Raw genomic sequence first — 16,604 nt, forward strand, 5'->3', positions numbered from 1 at the left:
ACTTCCCCATTCTTAGAATACCCAGCACTTTCCTGTGGGAACTCAGCTCTGTTCCCTTTGCTTATGGGGGTAGGGGAAGACTAGAGATGAGAGTCAGTCTATTCTGACGTTACCGTCCCCATCCAGGTAAAAGCACCGTATAACTCTACCCTTAGGAAATCCTCGTCTTAATTTTTTCTGTCAACGTAAGAGGTGATAGTGTTTTAGCTGCAACTGCCAGATCCAGGGAATAATTTCCCGTTTGGTAGCTGCCATGTACTACTCCAATGGCCAGAACCACTTTATTTTATTTTATTTTTTTAGAGACAAGGTCTTGCTATGTTTCCCAGGCTGGTCTTGAACTCCTGGGCCCAAGCAGTCCTCTCACCTTGGGCTCCCAAAGTGTTGGGATTATAAGCATGAGCCATAGTGCCCAGCCAGAGCCACTTTAAATACATAATTTCCAACTTCAGCTGGGCCACTGACGCTATTTAACAGTTTCATTCTAGGAAGCCCTCCTTGTCAGTTCCTCTCATGCTCCCAGTTTCCTTTCCCTCAGTGTATCCTGAACACCTAACTCATGCCACTGTTACTATAGCATTTATTGAATAGGACTGACATTGTTTCTTTACAAGCCTCTCAAAAAGAGAGGAACCTTGTCTTACTCATCTTTGCATTGTCTAGTACAATATTTGGAGTAAAATGCTATGAATGCTGTCATAGTATATTTGTGTTGCTATAACAAAATACCTGAGATTGGGTAATTTATAAAGAACAGAAATTTATTTCTCACAGTTCTGGAGGCTGAGAAGTCCAAGCCCAAGGCACTGGCACTTGGCATCTGGTAAGGTCTTCTTGCTGCATCCTCACATGGCAGGTGGAAGGGCAAGAATGACGAATCCTGTGTCCTCACATTGCAAAAAGATTGAACAGAGTGGACCCCCTCCCACAAACCCTTTTTATAAGGGCCCCAGTCCATTCAGGGTAGAGCCCTCATAACTTAATCACCTCCCAAAATACCAAGCCTCTTAATACCACCACAATGGAGATTAAGTTCAACATGATTTTTGGAGGGGGCACCATCATTCAAACCTCAGCAAATACTTATTAAGTGAATAAATGCCCAATACAGAGTGAAGCCAGTTGTAGATATGCTGGTAGCAAAAAGGACTAGAAGAGACTGAAGTTATCAATGCAAAGAGCATCCTTTTCAGATAGGCTGAGTGAAGTGGCCTGAAGTATCAAGGCCAGTTAGCGGCAGTGCTGAGAATAAACCCATGTGGCAAAACTCCAAAAATATGCTCTTTTCTACTTTACCTTTTGGAAGCTCTTCTAGAACCTAATCTTCTATAATCGACTCTCAGATGTGACAGGCTGTGCTGTTCAGCCATTCTTTGCTTTCTGAGTTTCAGGGAGAACTTGTTTATGAAACTAGATAATTCTAGCTTTATTTCTCACTGAGTTCTCCCCTGACCCATCTTTGCTTTGACGAGAGTTCACTTGAATTGCTTCGATAATCGGGTTTATCAAAAAAACTACCTAAGGAATCTAAAGTCATCAATTGTTTAGACTTCTGCTAATTAATTTTTCCCCAATTTTTTTTTTTTTTTTTTTTTGAGACAAGGTCTCACTCCCTCACCCAGGCTGGAGTGCAGTTGTGTGATCTCAGTTCACTGCAACCTCCACCTCCTGGGTTGAAGTGATTCTCATGCCTCAGCCTCCTGAGTAGCTGGAATTTCAGGCACACCACCACACCTGGCCAATTTTTGTATTTTTAGCAGAGACAGGGTTTCACTGTGTTGGCCAGGCTGGTCTTGAGCTCCTGACCTCAAGTGACCCACCAGTCTTGGCCTCCCAAAGTGCTGGAATTATAGGCATGAACCATCACCATCGCGGCTGGCCTAAACATGTTTCTTTAAGATGATTTTTGAAAAATTTACAATGCAGTGAGAAAGTCATTTCAATTTTGCTGTTTTCCCAACATCCAGAAACACATTTTATGTAATGGTTATTCTTGCCTTAACCAGACAGCACTCTTTTATATTTACATATATTTTTGGAGTGTGCAATTTTGCAAGTGATGATTTCCATGATAGACAGGGAAAACTGAGTAAAATCTAAATTTGGCAAAAAATTTAGTTTGTATTTGAGTGTTTACTTTTTTTATAACTGGTAGTAACTATATATAATGACAAAGTAACAACAACGAAGTTTAGAAATTTACGACTCCAATGTGAAACACTAATTATATTGATTTATATGTATTATGAACCTAAGCGTGTCTACCTAAACATATTAGGATGCTTGATGACAGATCAGAATTGCTGTCTTATAGCCAAAGTTCATTAAAATAAAATCATGATTGTCTTAGTTTAGGCTGCTATGACAAATTACCATAGATTGGGTAGCTAAAGCAACAGAAATTTCTTTCTCATGATTCTGGAGACTGGGAAGTCCAAGATCAAAATGCTGGTAGATCCAGTGTCTGGTGAGACCCCCTGCTTTCTGAATTGTAGATGGTTGTCTTTTTGTATCCTTACATGGCAGAGAGCAGAGAGCAGAAGCAAGACCTTCTTTTAAGGTACTAATCCCAGCCATGAGGATTCTACCCTCATGACCTAATCACCTTTTACAGGCCCCACCTCCTAATACCATCACATTAAAGGTTAGGAGTTTAACATACAATTTTCTTTTTTTTTTTTTAGACTGGGTCTTGCGCGGTCACTCAGGCTGGAATGCAGTGGTACGGTCATGGCTCACTGCAGCCTCAACCTCCTGGGCTCAAGTAGTCCTCCTGCCTTGGTCTCCCAAAGTGCTGGGATTACAGGCATGAGCCACCACGCTTGGTCAACATGTGAATTTTTGGAGGACACAAACATTCAGTCCATAACAATGATGTAGAGTAAAAATTAAAAAGTACTGAAAGGAAGTCTTCATTTATAAGTAATATAAAAATCGGCACCAGGCACAGTGGCTCATGCCTGTAATCCCAGCACTTTGGGAGGCCAAGGTGGGTGGATCACTTAAAGTCAGGAGTTCGAGACCAGCCTGGCCAACATGGTGAAACCCCATCTCTCCTAAAAAAATATGTATATATAAGAATTAGCTGGGCCTGATGGCGTGTACCTGTAATCCCAGCTAATTGGGAGGCTGAGACAGGAGAATTGTTTGAACCTGGGAGGTGGAGGTTGCAGTGGGCCAGGATCATGCCACTGCACTCCAGTCTAGGTGACAGAACAAGACTCCATCTCTAAATAAATAAAAAAATAAATAGGGAGAGTGGGCATAATATAAAACTGATACTTGGCCTGGTGCGGTGGCTCACGCCTATAGTCCCAGCACTTTGGGAGGCCAAGGTGGGCAGATCACAAGGTCAGGAGTTCGAGACCAGTCTGGTCAACATGGTGAAACCCCATCTCTACTAAAAATACAAAAATTAGCTGGGCGTGGTGGTGGGCACCTGTAATCCCTGCTACTCGGGAGGCTGAGGCAGGAGAATCATTTGAACCTGGGAGGCGGAGGTTACAGTCAGCTGATTTTGTGCCACTGCCCTGTAGCCTAGGTGACAGAGTGAGACTCTAACCCCAAAAAGAAAACAAAACAAAAGCAAAAACAACAAAACAAAGAACAAAATAACCTGATACTTGTAGTATCAGTTTTAAAGCAGAGGTATGAAGATATTTAAATTGTATTTCAATGATGCAGAAGGTGTATTTTTTATTTAGAGATTCTTGATGAATATCTTCTGTAAATTGCCTGGGTTTTTATTATTATTATTATTATTATTGCTGGTTTATAGCTGTTTTTCAGTTCACGCAGTAAAATTTTACTGGGTTATTTGATTTTTTTAGAGTCATCCCTCAGGTGAATTTATATTACAGAAGTAAAGTTGAAGCCATTCTTAAGATCTAGGAACTTACTCCTAGATCCTGATAGAACTAGTCAAATTGAGATATATTAACACTGTATCTTGGCAAATTTGCCTAGATAAGTCTTTATGATTTTCTATCATGTGACTCTGAACAGTTATACACTGGAAAAAAAGTAAAATATATTATCAAACCATTACCCTATGTGATCCTCAAGAGCTAGAACAAAGTCTTAATGTTTCTATTTTTAACACCTACCAATGTCTAAGACATAGTAGGAGCTCAATAAATGTTTCATAATCAAAGGCTCTGGGTCTCCTTGCCCCTTCCAGAACCCTATAATTATTGTTCATATTCTTTCAGCAGATTCCAATGTCAAAACAGATGACTCTTGTATACTAGTACACAGTAAGTGCTTGATAAATGTTAAATGGAAAAATTTGTTTTAGTACGTCTCCATCCACAGTCTCTGTTAGCAGTGTGCCTTGTGATATGGAGAAGCTTATCAATTATTTATTCCTCAGAAACTTTCCACAAATGATCATCGTAATTATAAATTTAGAGGAAGTAATATAGTCAACTATGAATTATACATGTCTGAGTTATCCATACTGTCTTTGGCTTAAGCCATTATCAATCCCTGGAAGCCAAGCCCTGGTGAGCAGTCCATGGTCCTTTTATTGGTGGTAAGCTTTCCCTTCCAAGCCAGTTTGATGGCTGGGGGAAGTAGTTTGGACCCCCATGTCTTTTTATGGCTTTAGCTGTGTCTCTGGCCTTTGGGAACCAGGCAGTGGGGTCTGCCACCTGTCTGCTTAGAATCTGCAGACCTACTTTAGTTCCCATGTGCTCAACTTCATGATGTCCTTCTGGCCTGGAATGTTGGCTTTAACCTAGTTGGGTTATGGGAAACTGTATCAAGCCCTCATCTAATTGAATATATCATACATAGTTTACTAGTTTAATAATTTGCAAATGGACTACTGGAGTTTCTGAACTTGAGCGATGAGTGCAGCATTGGGCTTTATTAACATGGCACAGCAGAGGCGTAGACAGTGATGTTAATATGTAGTTGGACGGACATACAGGATCTTGGTTCAGTGTGCTTCCAGTACTGCCAATGAGGGAAGAGTTTTGGCTACTGGACTTCACGCATTTTACTTAAAAAGAGAATTTCAGCCTGCAGCTCTGTGATTTGGTTCTATTGAAACAGGTATATCAGCAGAGGGGTTTTGGTGATTATCATCCAAATTCATTTTGTTTTCATTCTACCCACTAGATTTGGCTTGTTGTGTGACTTGACTCCGGGGGAGAAGACAGTAAATTGAATGGAATTCGAAAATTTGTTCAGTTCTGTTGACAGAGGTTTTTCAATGTAAATTAATAAATTCGTGTTCTGGTGTCTGCTCTGTCTCCAGTACATTTTAGCTTGTTTGAGTCCTCTTTGAGGACCTGATCATGTCTGGGTACCAGAGACTGATAACAGCTCAAATCAAAGGGATTGATAACAGCTTAAACCAAAGACAGGATGGACAGCTAGAGATAGTCTCTAAGCCTTCAACTCGGAAGATCAGATCCTAGAACATGGAGCTAAATTAATTGATAAATCACTCGCGAACCTACTAACAGCCAGGCATTATTAGAGGCGCTGGGGCTGCAGTAATGGCCCAAGCACACAGGCCTCTGGTCTTCTCCCTACTGCACACTTTAGTGGGGTGTACAGGCAGTCAATGCTAAGTAACCAAGGTGATGTTAGCCAATGTCGAGTGCTCTGATGAAAGGATGTGATGGAGAGTGACTGTGTGGCTGTCTTAGAAAGGATGGTGGCCAGGCACAGTGGCTCATGCCTGTAATCTCAGCACTTTGGGAGGCTGAGGCGGGCAGATCACGCGGTCAGGAGTTCAAGACCAGCCTGACCAATATGGTGAAACCCTGTCTCTACTAAAAATACAAAAATTAACCAGGTATGGTGGTGCGTGCCTGTAGTCTCAGCTACTTGGGAGGCTGAGGCAGGAGAATCGCTTGAACCTGGGAGGCAGAGGTTGCAATGAGCTGAGATCGCACCACTGCACTCCAGCCTGAGCAACAGAGTGAGACTCCATCTCAAAAAAAAAAAAAAAAAAAAAAAAAAAAAGGATGGTAAGGGAGTAAGGTGACATGTGAACTGAGAATGGAATGACATATAGGGCCAGCCAAGCCAAGGTGGTGGTGTTGAGGGAGGAGACACGAAGGGAGACCACTCCAGAGTGAGGGAAGTGCAGGTTCCAAGGCCATAAACAGGAAGAGGCGGGGCATGTTTAAGGAGCAGAAAGGGGACCAGTGGATGGAGTGTTGTGAGCTGGGGGAAAGGCAGCTCATGAAACTTGAAGGTTGTGATAAGAAGTTTAGAGTCTGGAAATGGGAAGCCATTATTTAGTGTTCAGCCAAGGAATTTAAATAATCTCCTCACACTCTTGGTGCTGGGGCTACATTAGTGAATAAAACACAGATAAAAGCCCTTGTCCTTGTGGATATAGACTGATTTATGTTTGAAAAAGTTCACGCTGGCTGCTTCGTGGAGAAGGATTTTAGGGGAGCAAGAATTGAAGCAGGGAGACAAGTTAGGGGGCTACTTCAGAGTTCAGGGAGAGGCATGGCATGGTGGAGATGGAGAGAAGAGGATGGATTCTGGAGCGATTTTGGAGATGGAGCTGACAGGACTTCCTGCCTATTGGAGGGAGAGACTTCCATCAAATGGTAGAAACGCCAAGAAGGCAATTTGATATATGAGGCTGGAACTGTGGTAAAAAGCTATGTAGGGGAATACTACCTTATAATTCCCTGCTCTGCTGTAGGTGGGCCTTTCTCTAGGTGATTTGAAATTATACTTCCTCATTTCCAAATCCTTCCCAATCTAGGAAGAGTTGGAGAAGGAGGAATATGGAGAGCTGTTTCTTTCCTGGTTCCTGGCAACACTGGCCTGTCTTGGGGGCGTTAGATGTCCCAGGGGATTGGTTGCCTTTACCTTTGCATAAACAGCATTATACAGCACATTGAGGCTCCCACAGAGGTCCCTATTCCAAGCTGTCTTGGGAAGGGAGATTTTTTAAAGATAGGCCATGTCTTTGAAAAAATAAATGAGGACTTGGGACATCCCTTTTTCAAGGTGGCTAGCTTCTGCTCCATGCTTGTGTAAAGCATGTTTATTATGTGGAACTGGACAATGCACTTTCCACTCTTTGGTTTTTCTTGCTGCAACTGAGCTCCCTGAAGGTATGCCTGATGCCCAGTACACAGTAGGTGTGCAAAAAACAAGTTTCTTAAATTGAATTGAAAACAGAGAATTAATGCCATATATAATGGTGTAATCTTTTTTAAAATAAATGCATCATGATGATATATTGTTCCAAAATGACAAATACAGGAACATTATTGACTTTACAGAGGAATTACTTTTCTAAGTTTTCATTCTAGAATTTATTTAAATAATAAGCCATCTAACACCTTCTGTTTTCATATTACTTTCTAGTAACATGAATACTTTGTTAATGTCAGGTAGAATTCTTTCCTGTATTCTTCAAAGCACTTCTTTCTTAAATTTTTATTCATTTATTTTTTGAGACAGGGTCTTGCTCTGTTGCTCAAGCTGGAGTGCACTGGTGGGAACATGGCTCACTGCAGCCTCTGCTTCCGAGGGTCAAGCGATCCTCTTGCCTCAGCCTCCCGAATAGCTAGGACCAGGGGTGTGCACCACAACTCGTGGCTAATTAAAAAAAAAAAAATGTGTGTAGAGACAGGGTTTCACCATGTTTCCCAGGCTAGTCACAAACTCCTGGGCTCAGGCAATCCTCTTGCCTCGGCCTCCCAAAGTGCTGGGATTACAGGAGTCAGCCACCACACCTGGCCCCAGAGCACTTCTAATGCAATACCTTATTCATCTGCATAAGAATTTGGAGAGTTAAACGGGCTTTTTTATTTCTAAGCATTTTTTTTACAGCACATTTTTTTTTCTGGCTATAAAAGTAATGTATGTCCATTGTGGGAAATACAAAAAAAAAAAAAAAAAGAATAAACCATAATCCCACCCTAGAGATAAGTAAAACTTTCACATTCTAGTATTTTATATGCATCTTAATACACAGCTGGAATCCTGTTCCATATTTATTTTCTATGCTTTCTTTTTGCTTAATATGAAATTGTACACACTTTCCCTTGTTGGCTAAAAGCCCTTTGTGAACCTCTGAGTGTTTTTGTGTAATAATGTACCTTGTAAAATACTTGACGTGTGTATCACACTATGAAGACATTTTTATGCATACATTTTTCTTATTATTTCTTTTAATATTAATTCCAAGAACTAGAGTTACTGGGTCAAAGGTTATGAACATTATGAATATATATTTTTTGGCATTGGTCTCCAGAAAAGTTGTACTGGGAAGGGCCAGCTGTGCCTTTTTTTTATTTTATTTTTTATTTTTATTTTTTTTTTTGAGATGGAGTCTTGCTCTGTTGCCCAGACTGGAGTGCAGTGGCACAATCTCGGCTCACTGCAAGCTCCACCTCCCAGGTTCACACCATTCTCCTGCCTCAGCCTCCCGAGTAGCTAGGATTACAGGCGCCCGCCACCACGCCTGGCTAATGTTTTTGTATTTTTAGTACAGATGGGGTTTCACCGTGTTAGCCAAGATGGTCTCGATCTCCTGACCTTGTGATTGTCGCCCGCCTTGGCCTCCCAAAGTGCTGGGATTACAGGCGTGAGCCACCGCGCCCGGCAGCTGTGCCTTTTTTATTTCTGTTTTTTAGGCAAGCAAAAGATGCTGAAACCTTTTTGATTTTTGATATATTTTTAGCATTATAGATTTAAAATATTTGCTTCTTTAATAAGTGAAAATGCTATTTCTGAGGTTTTAAAAAATAGACTTTATTTTTTTAGAGCATTTTTTTTTTGGTTCACAGCAAAATTGAGCAGAAAGTATACTCTCAGCCCCCACACATGCGTAGCCTCTCCCACTATCAACATCCCACACCAGAGTGATATGTTATAATAGTATGAGTTGTACTTCTTGTGTCTTTGCTTACTAGAACGGTTGAACCTTTTTTAAAATGTGTTTTTTAAAGCCCCTTTTTTGTGAATCGCTTTCCATTTTCATTGCTTGGTGATTGAAAAACAACTCAAATGAAATAAGATTGGTTATAGCCTTTGTCATTCCTATAATGTCTGTTTTGTTCTGTTATTTGAGATGGAGTTTTGCTCTCGTTGTCCAGGCTGGAGCGCAATGGCGTGATCTCAGCTCACTACAATCTCCACCTCCTGGGTTTAAGCAATTCTCCTGCCTCAGCCTCCTGAGTAGCTGGGATTACAGGCGCCTGTCACCATACCTGGCTAATGTTTATATTTTTAGTAGAGATGGGGTTTTACCATGTTGGCCAGGCTGGTCTCGAACTCCTGACCTCAGGTGATCCACCTGCCTCAGCCTCCCAAAGTGCTGGGATTATAGGCGCGAGCCACCATGCCCAGCTCTATAGTGTCTAATACAGTGTATTAGGCACTGGGCTCGTTCTCTAGCTTTGGTTTTCTGGGGATGGGGTCCAAGAATTTGCGTGCATAACAAGCCATCTGGGTGAGACTTACGTACCCCAAAGATGTTTGAGAACCACTGGTCTTATGCCTTACTATAGGCAAAGGTTTGCACCTCTACATGGAAAAAGAATAAGTGTTACTTTCTATTGACTCTAACTAATAGGTGTTACTTCCTATTAAGAGAGAGTGCATGAGAGCTTGCCAGCACCTTCTCATCAGTGGAAGAGTGCCAGAACCGCATTAGTCAGATGTGAAGTTGCCTTGCAAGAATGTATTCAGATGACTCACATTTTGTCATTCACAGGTGATTGTAACTAGTTTGTATTCCTCTTCATAGAGCAGGTTCATTGAGAAAAAGCTGGAAGCTACAGAAATAATAGGTCTTGAAATTCTAAATTCTTTCTGGTGAATTTTTTTTTTTTTTTTTTGACGGAGTCTTGCTCTGTTGCCTAGGCTGGAGTGCAGTGGCACGATCTTGGCTCACTGCAACCTTCGCCTCCTGGGTTCAAGTAATTCTTCTGCCTCAGCCTCCTGAGTAGCTGGGACTACAGGTGTGTGCTATCATGCCCGGCTAATTTTTGTATTTTTAGTAGAGACGGGGTTTCACCATGTTGGTCAGGCTGGTCTCGAACTCCTGACCTTGTGATCCACTCGCTTCGGCCTCTCAAAGTGCTGGGATTACAGGTATGAGCTACTGCGGCCGCCCAGTGAAATTTTCCTTTTTACTGTCAATGCCGCAAGCAGGTTTCCACTAAGGGAAACACAGAATATGTACATTCCTAATTTCTTTTTCTTTTTTACTAAGAAGTTTGAAAATCCGGAAAAAAATACACAAGTATTTTCTTTATGTATGTTATACTTCAAAAAAAGAAAAGAAAATATAGTTAAGAAGAGGGAGCACAAAAACAAATTATGTAAGCATAATTACATCTCTACTTGGGCTTTTCCTATTCATTTCCCGCAAATTGTTAGTACATCAGAAACCATCAAAATTCCTAGAAATAAATAGTAACAAGCAGATACCCAGGAATGTAATCTCAAGAAACCCTTGGATTGACGCAGAAGGCAAGAGAAGGTGGTCGTGTGCCTGTCTCCATTCTGTTCCCAATCCAGGTGCCACCTTCCTGAACAGTTGGGATAGGCAGGCAGGAAGGCCTGGGGAGCCAGCAGGATCCCATGGTTAGGAGTCTCAGGAGGAGGGTCCAGGCTCACACCTGTGAGTGAGCTTCCCCCATGGAGGGGTGGAGGGGTTGTAGGGTGGGCTTGTTCCCCACTGCCTCTGGGCTGGGAGAGCTGAGGGAATAGGACGTAAAGAGGCATCCTCCTGGTACCTCACCTGGAGACAGGCCCTGTGCTTCCCACTGGCTGCACCACCAGCCCATAAGCCCCTTCCACTACTCTCAAGACTACCTACTTAAGGCACTCCAGTGAATAGAGAGAGGAAAGTCACATCACATCTAATGGGGCCCGTAGCCACAAGGAGGAAGAATAAGCACTGCCCTTAACACAGGTGCAGATGAAATAGAAAACAGGTAGGCCTTGAATAAAAAAATAATTCCTACATTTAAGGAGATCCAAGTGTCACATAACATTTCTTCTTGAACTTAAATTTCTAAAAGTCAGTAGATGGACAGGAGGGCAGAGGAAGATGGCAGAATAGAAGCCTCCACCAATTGTCCTCCCCACATGAACACCAAATTTAACAACTATCTACAAAATAAAGCACCTTCCTAAGAACCAGAAAGCAGGTGAGCGATCACAATACCTGATTTTAACATCATGTCACAGAAAGAGGCACTGAAGAGGTAGGAAGGACAGTCTTGAATCACCGACACCACCCCTCCCCCGCGTCCCCCCCCCCCCCCCCCCCCGTCAGCAGACCACGTGGCTCAGAGAGAGCCTGTGTGCTTTGGGGAGGGAGAGTGCAGTGTTTATGGGACACTGTTTTGGAATGCAGGGCGGCCAACCAGCGGTGATAACCAAGTAGTGTGCCATGGGCCTTGGGTAAGAGTCTGAGACATTCTGGCTTTAGGGGTGCCTCTACACATTCACAGCTGTGGTGGCTGTCAGGAGAGACTCCTTCTGCTTGAGAAAAGCAGAGGGAAAAGTAAAGGGGACTTTGTCTTTGGCTTAGGTACCAGCTCGGCCACAGTGGAGAAGAGCACCAAGCAGGCTTTTGGGGTCCCTGACTCCACGCCTTGGCTCTTGGACTCTTGGATCTCTAGATGTACCCTGGGCTAAATGCGGGCCCCACTGCTCTGAAGGGTGAGTCCCAGGCCTGACAGGATGCACCACAAGCTGAATGAAGAGCCCTTGGGCCTCAAGTGAACAATGGCAGTAGCCTGACTTTATTCCCTGTGGGCATGTGGTGGACACGGGGAGACTCCTCACCCTGGGGGAAGGGGAGGGAAGAGTGGGAAGGACTTTGGTGGTTTCAGCACTAGCTCAGCCGCAGTAGAATAGAGTACCAGGTAGATGTCTAAGGTTTCTGATTCTAGGCCGGGACACCTGGACAGCGTCCCTGGACCTGCCTGGAGCCTGGAGGAACTCGTTGCCTTTAGGGGAAGGACAGAAGCCTGGCTGGCTTCACCACTTGCTGATTGTAGAGCCCTAGGACCTTGAGTGAACATAGGGGTAGCCATGTAGTGATTATAGCAGGCCTTGAGCAAGATTCGGTGCTGTGCTGGCTTTAGGTAAGACCCATCACAGTCCCAGTGGTGGTGGCTACAGAGGTGCTTGTGTACCCCTTCCCAGCTCCAGGTAGCTCAGCACAAAGAAAGAAAGACTTTGCTTGTTTGGGAGAAAGTAAGGGAAGAGAATGAGAGTCTCTACCTGGTAATCCAGAGAAATCTTCTGGATCTTTTCCAAGACCGCAAAGGTAGTACTTCTACAAGTATGCAAGAACTACAGTGTTATTGTGCTTGGGGTACCCCCTAATGCAGATATGGTTGTCGTGACCGAATAACTTAGATTACTTAACACCCAAGTCCCTTTGAATATCTGGAAAGCCTTCCCAAGAAGGATGGGTACAAACATTGACTAACATCCACAAGCATCAAGACCGTGCAGGAAAACATTACCTCACCAAATTAACTAAATAAGACACCAGAAGTCAATCCCAGAGAGACAAAGATATGTGACCTTTTAGATCGATAATTCAAAATAGCTGTTTTGAGGAAACTCAAAGAAATTCATGGTAACACAGAGAAGGAATTCAGAATCCTATCAGATAAATTTAACAAAGAAATTGAAATTATTGGCCAGGAGCAGTGGCTCACACCTGTAATCCCAGCACTTTGGGAGGCCAAGGCAGGTGGATCACCTGAGGTCAGAAGTTCGAGACCAGCCTGGCCAACATGGTGAAACCCCATCTCTACTAAAAATACAAAAATTAGCTGGGTGTGGTGGCGGGTGCCTGTAATCCCAGCTATTCAGGAGGCTGAGGCAGGAGAATCGCTTGAACCCAGGAGGCAGAGGTTGCAGTAAACCAAGATTGTGCCACTGTACTCCATCCTTCTGGAAAGAAAGAAAGAGAAAGAGAGAGAGAAAGAAAGGAGGGAGGGAGGGAGGGAAGGAAGGAGAGAGAGAGAGAGGGAGAGAGAAAGGAAAAGAAAGAAATAGAAAAAAAGAAAAAGAAAGAAGGGAGGGAGGGAAGAAAGAAGGAAGGAAGGAAGGAAAGAGAGAGAAAGAGGAGCTGGGATGAGCTGTGCTCCTGGAGGAAGCAAGGGAGCCCAGCTGGAGCCATAGCCAGTACAGTGGTAGCAGTTGGACTGACCATTGCTGCTGCGGGATTTGCAAGCTGTTATGTTTTGCAAGCCATGAAGCATATGGAGCCTCAAGTAAAACAGGTTTTTCAAAGCCTAACAAAATCTGCCTTCAGTGGTGGCTATTATAGAGGTGGGTTTGAACCCAAAATGACAAAATGGGAAGCAGCATTAATACTAGGTGTAAGCCCTACTGCCAATAAAGGGAAAATAAGAGATGCTTATCAATGAATTATGCTTTTAAATAATCCTGACAAAGGAGGATCTCCTTATATAGCAGCCAAAATCAGTGAAGCTAAAGATTTACTAGAAGATCAAGCTAAAAAATGAAGTAAATGTATGATGAATTCTAAGTTCATATTAGTTTATGTATATGAGTACTAAGTTTTTGTAACAAAATGCCTCAGAGCTACAATAGAAAGATGAAAGAAAGAAAGAGAAAGAAAGAAAAAGAAAGAAAGAGAAAGAAAGGGAGGGAGGGATGAAGGAAAGAAGGAAGGAAGGGAAGATAGAGGGAAAGACAGAAAGAAAGAGAAAAGTAAAAAGAAGCAGAAATTCTGGAGCAGAAAAATGCTAGTGACATACTGAAGAATGCATCAGTCTGTTAGCAGAATTAATCAAACAGAAGAAAGAATTAGTGAGCTTGAAGCCAGGCTATTTGAAAATACACAGTCAGAGGAGACAAAAGAAAAAAAAGAATGAAAAAAGAATGATGCACAAGATCTACAAGATCTAGAAAGTAGCTTCAAAAGGATAAATCTAGAAGTTACTGGTTTTTAAGGGGAGGTGGAGCGAGAGATAGTGGTAGAAAGTTTATCGAAAGGGATAACAGAGAACTTACCAAACAAAAGATATCAAAATTCAAGCACAAGAAATCAAAATTCAAGCACAAGAAGGTTATAGAACACCAAGTAGATTTAACTCAAAGAAGACTACCTCAAGGCATTTAATAACCAAACTCCCAGAGGTCAAGGATAAAGAAGGGATCCTAAAGGCAGCAAGACAAAAGAAACAACATACAATGGAGCTCCAATATGTTTGGCAGCAGACTTGTGGCATGACATATTTAAAGTGCTAAAGGATAAAAACACTTAGCATAAAACCTACCATAGTGTATCTGGTGAAAATATCCTTCAAACATGAAGGAGAAATAAAGACTTTCCCAGACAAACAAAAGCTGAGGGATTTATCAACACCAGGCCTGTCCTACAAGAAATGCTAAAAGGAGTTCTTCAACATGCAAGAAAAGAATGTTAATGAGCAATAAGAAATCATCTGAAGGTACAAAACTCACTGGTAATAGTAAGTACACAGAAAAACCCAGAATATTATAATACTCCAATTGTGGTATGTAAACTATTCATTATCTTAAATAGCAAGATGAAAAGATGAACCAACCAAAAATAATAACTTTTCCAGACATAGACAGTACAATAAGATATGAATAGAAACAATGAAAAGTGAAAAAGTGTAGAGATGATGTTAAAGTATAGATTTAGCAGCACTTCTGAATATATATGTAATATATATATGTGAAAATAAAGTATAGAGTTTTTACTAGTTTTCTTTTTGCTTGTTTGTTAGTTTGTTTGTAAGTGCCTACATCAAAAAAGAAGAAAATCTTCAAATAAACAATCTAAGGATATGTCTTAAAGAATCAGAAAAGCAAGAGCAAACCAAACTCAGTGGAATAAAGGAAATAATGAAGATCAGATCAGAAATAAGTGAAATGAGAACAATACAAAAAAATCAATGAAACAAAAAGTTGGGTTTTTGAAAAGATAAGCAAATTGACAAACTTTAGCTAGACTAAGAACAAAACAGAAAAGACCCAACTAAATAAAATCAGAGATGAAAAAGAAGACATTACAACCGGTATCACAGAAATTCAAAGGATCATTAGAGGCTACTATGAGCAACTATATGCCAAAAAATTAGAAAACCTAGAATAAATGGATAAATTCTTGGATACATACAACCTACCACAATTGAATAATGAAGAAATCCAAAACCTGAACAGACCAGTAACAAGTAATGAGATTGAAGCCATAATAAAAAAGCCTCCTAGCAAAGAAAAGCCCAGGACCCAATGGCTTCACTGGTAAATTTTACCAAACATTTAAAGAGAATTAATAGCAATCATACTGTAACTATTCTGAAAAGTAGAAGAGGAGGAAATATTTCCAAACTCATTCTACGAGGCCAGTATTACCTTGGTACCGAAATTAAACAAAGAAGCAAAAAAAAAAAAACAAAAAAAAAAAACCAAAACAAAAAAAAAAAACAAAACCTACAGGCCAATATCCCCATTGAATATTGATGCAGAAAGCCTCAACAAAATACTAGGAAACGGAATTCAGCAACACGTTAAAAAGATCATTCATAATTACCAAGGGGTATTTATTCCAGGGATGCAAAGATGGTTCAACATATGTAACCAGTCAGTGTGATACATCATATCAACAGAATGAAAGACTAAAAACATATGATCATTTCAACTGATGCTGAAAAAGCATTTGATAAAATTCAACATCCCTTCATGAGAAAAGCCCTCAAAAAACTAGGTATACAAGGAACACATCTCAACATAATAAAAGCCATATATGACAGACCCACAGTTAGTATCATACTAAATGGGGAAGAATGGAAAGTCTTTATCTAAGATCTGGAACACGAAAAGGATGCCCACTTTTACTACTGTTATTCCACATCGTACTAGGTGTCCTAGCTAAAGCAATCAGACGAAAGAAATAAAGGGCATCCAAATTGGAAAGGAAAAAGTCAAATTATTCTTGTTTGCAGATGATACGATCTTATATTTGGAAAAGCCTAAAGACTCCACCAAAAAACTCTTAGTACTGATAAACAAATTCAGTAAAATTTCAGGATACAACATACAGAAATATACAACATACAGAAATCAGTAGCATTTCTATATGCCAATGGGAACAATCTGAAGAAGAAGTCAAGAAAGTAATCTCATTTACAATTGCTATAAATAAAATTAAATACTGGCCAGGTGCTGTGGCTCACGCCTGTAATCCCAGCACTTTGGGAGGCCAAGGTGGGCAGATTACTTGAGCTCAGGAATTTGAGACCAGCCTGGGTAACATGGCGAAACCCCGTCTCTACCAAAAATACAAAAAAATAGCTGAGCATGGTGGTGTGTGCCTGTGGTCCCAGCTACTTGGGAGGCTGATCTGGGAAGATTGCTTATGCCTTGGGGGCAGAGGTTGCAATGAGCCAAGATCGCGCCACTGCTCTCCAGCCTGGGTGACAGCACAAGACCCTGTCTCAATAATTAAATAAATAAATATAGGCCAGGCACAGGGGCTCATGCCTGTAATCCCAGTACTTTGGGAGGCCGAGGCGGGTGGATCAGTAGATTGAGACCATCCCGGCTAACACAGTGAAACCCTGTCTCTACTGAAAATA

General features: G+C 41.6%; 1 protein-coding gene and 1 pseudogene across 24 annotated transcripts in view; both read left to right on the plus strand.

Annotated features, from left to right (window-relative positions):
* The window catches only part of FAM81A (family with sequence similarity 81 member A), a 122,149-nt gene that overhangs the window by 68,572 nt on the left and 36,973 nt on the right, over positions 1–16,604 (plus strand).
* LOC106999202 (mitochondrial import inner membrane translocase subunit TIM14 pseudogene) lies at positions 13,087–13,714 on the plus strand (annotated as a pseudogene).

Source organism: Macaca mulatta, chromosome 7 (genome assembly GCF_049350105.2).
Source record: "Macaca mulatta isolate MMU2019108-1 chromosome 7, T2T-MMU8v2.0, whole genome shotgun sequence".
NCBI lineage: Eukaryota > Metazoa > Chordata > Mammalia > Primates > Cercopithecidae > Macaca > Macaca mulatta.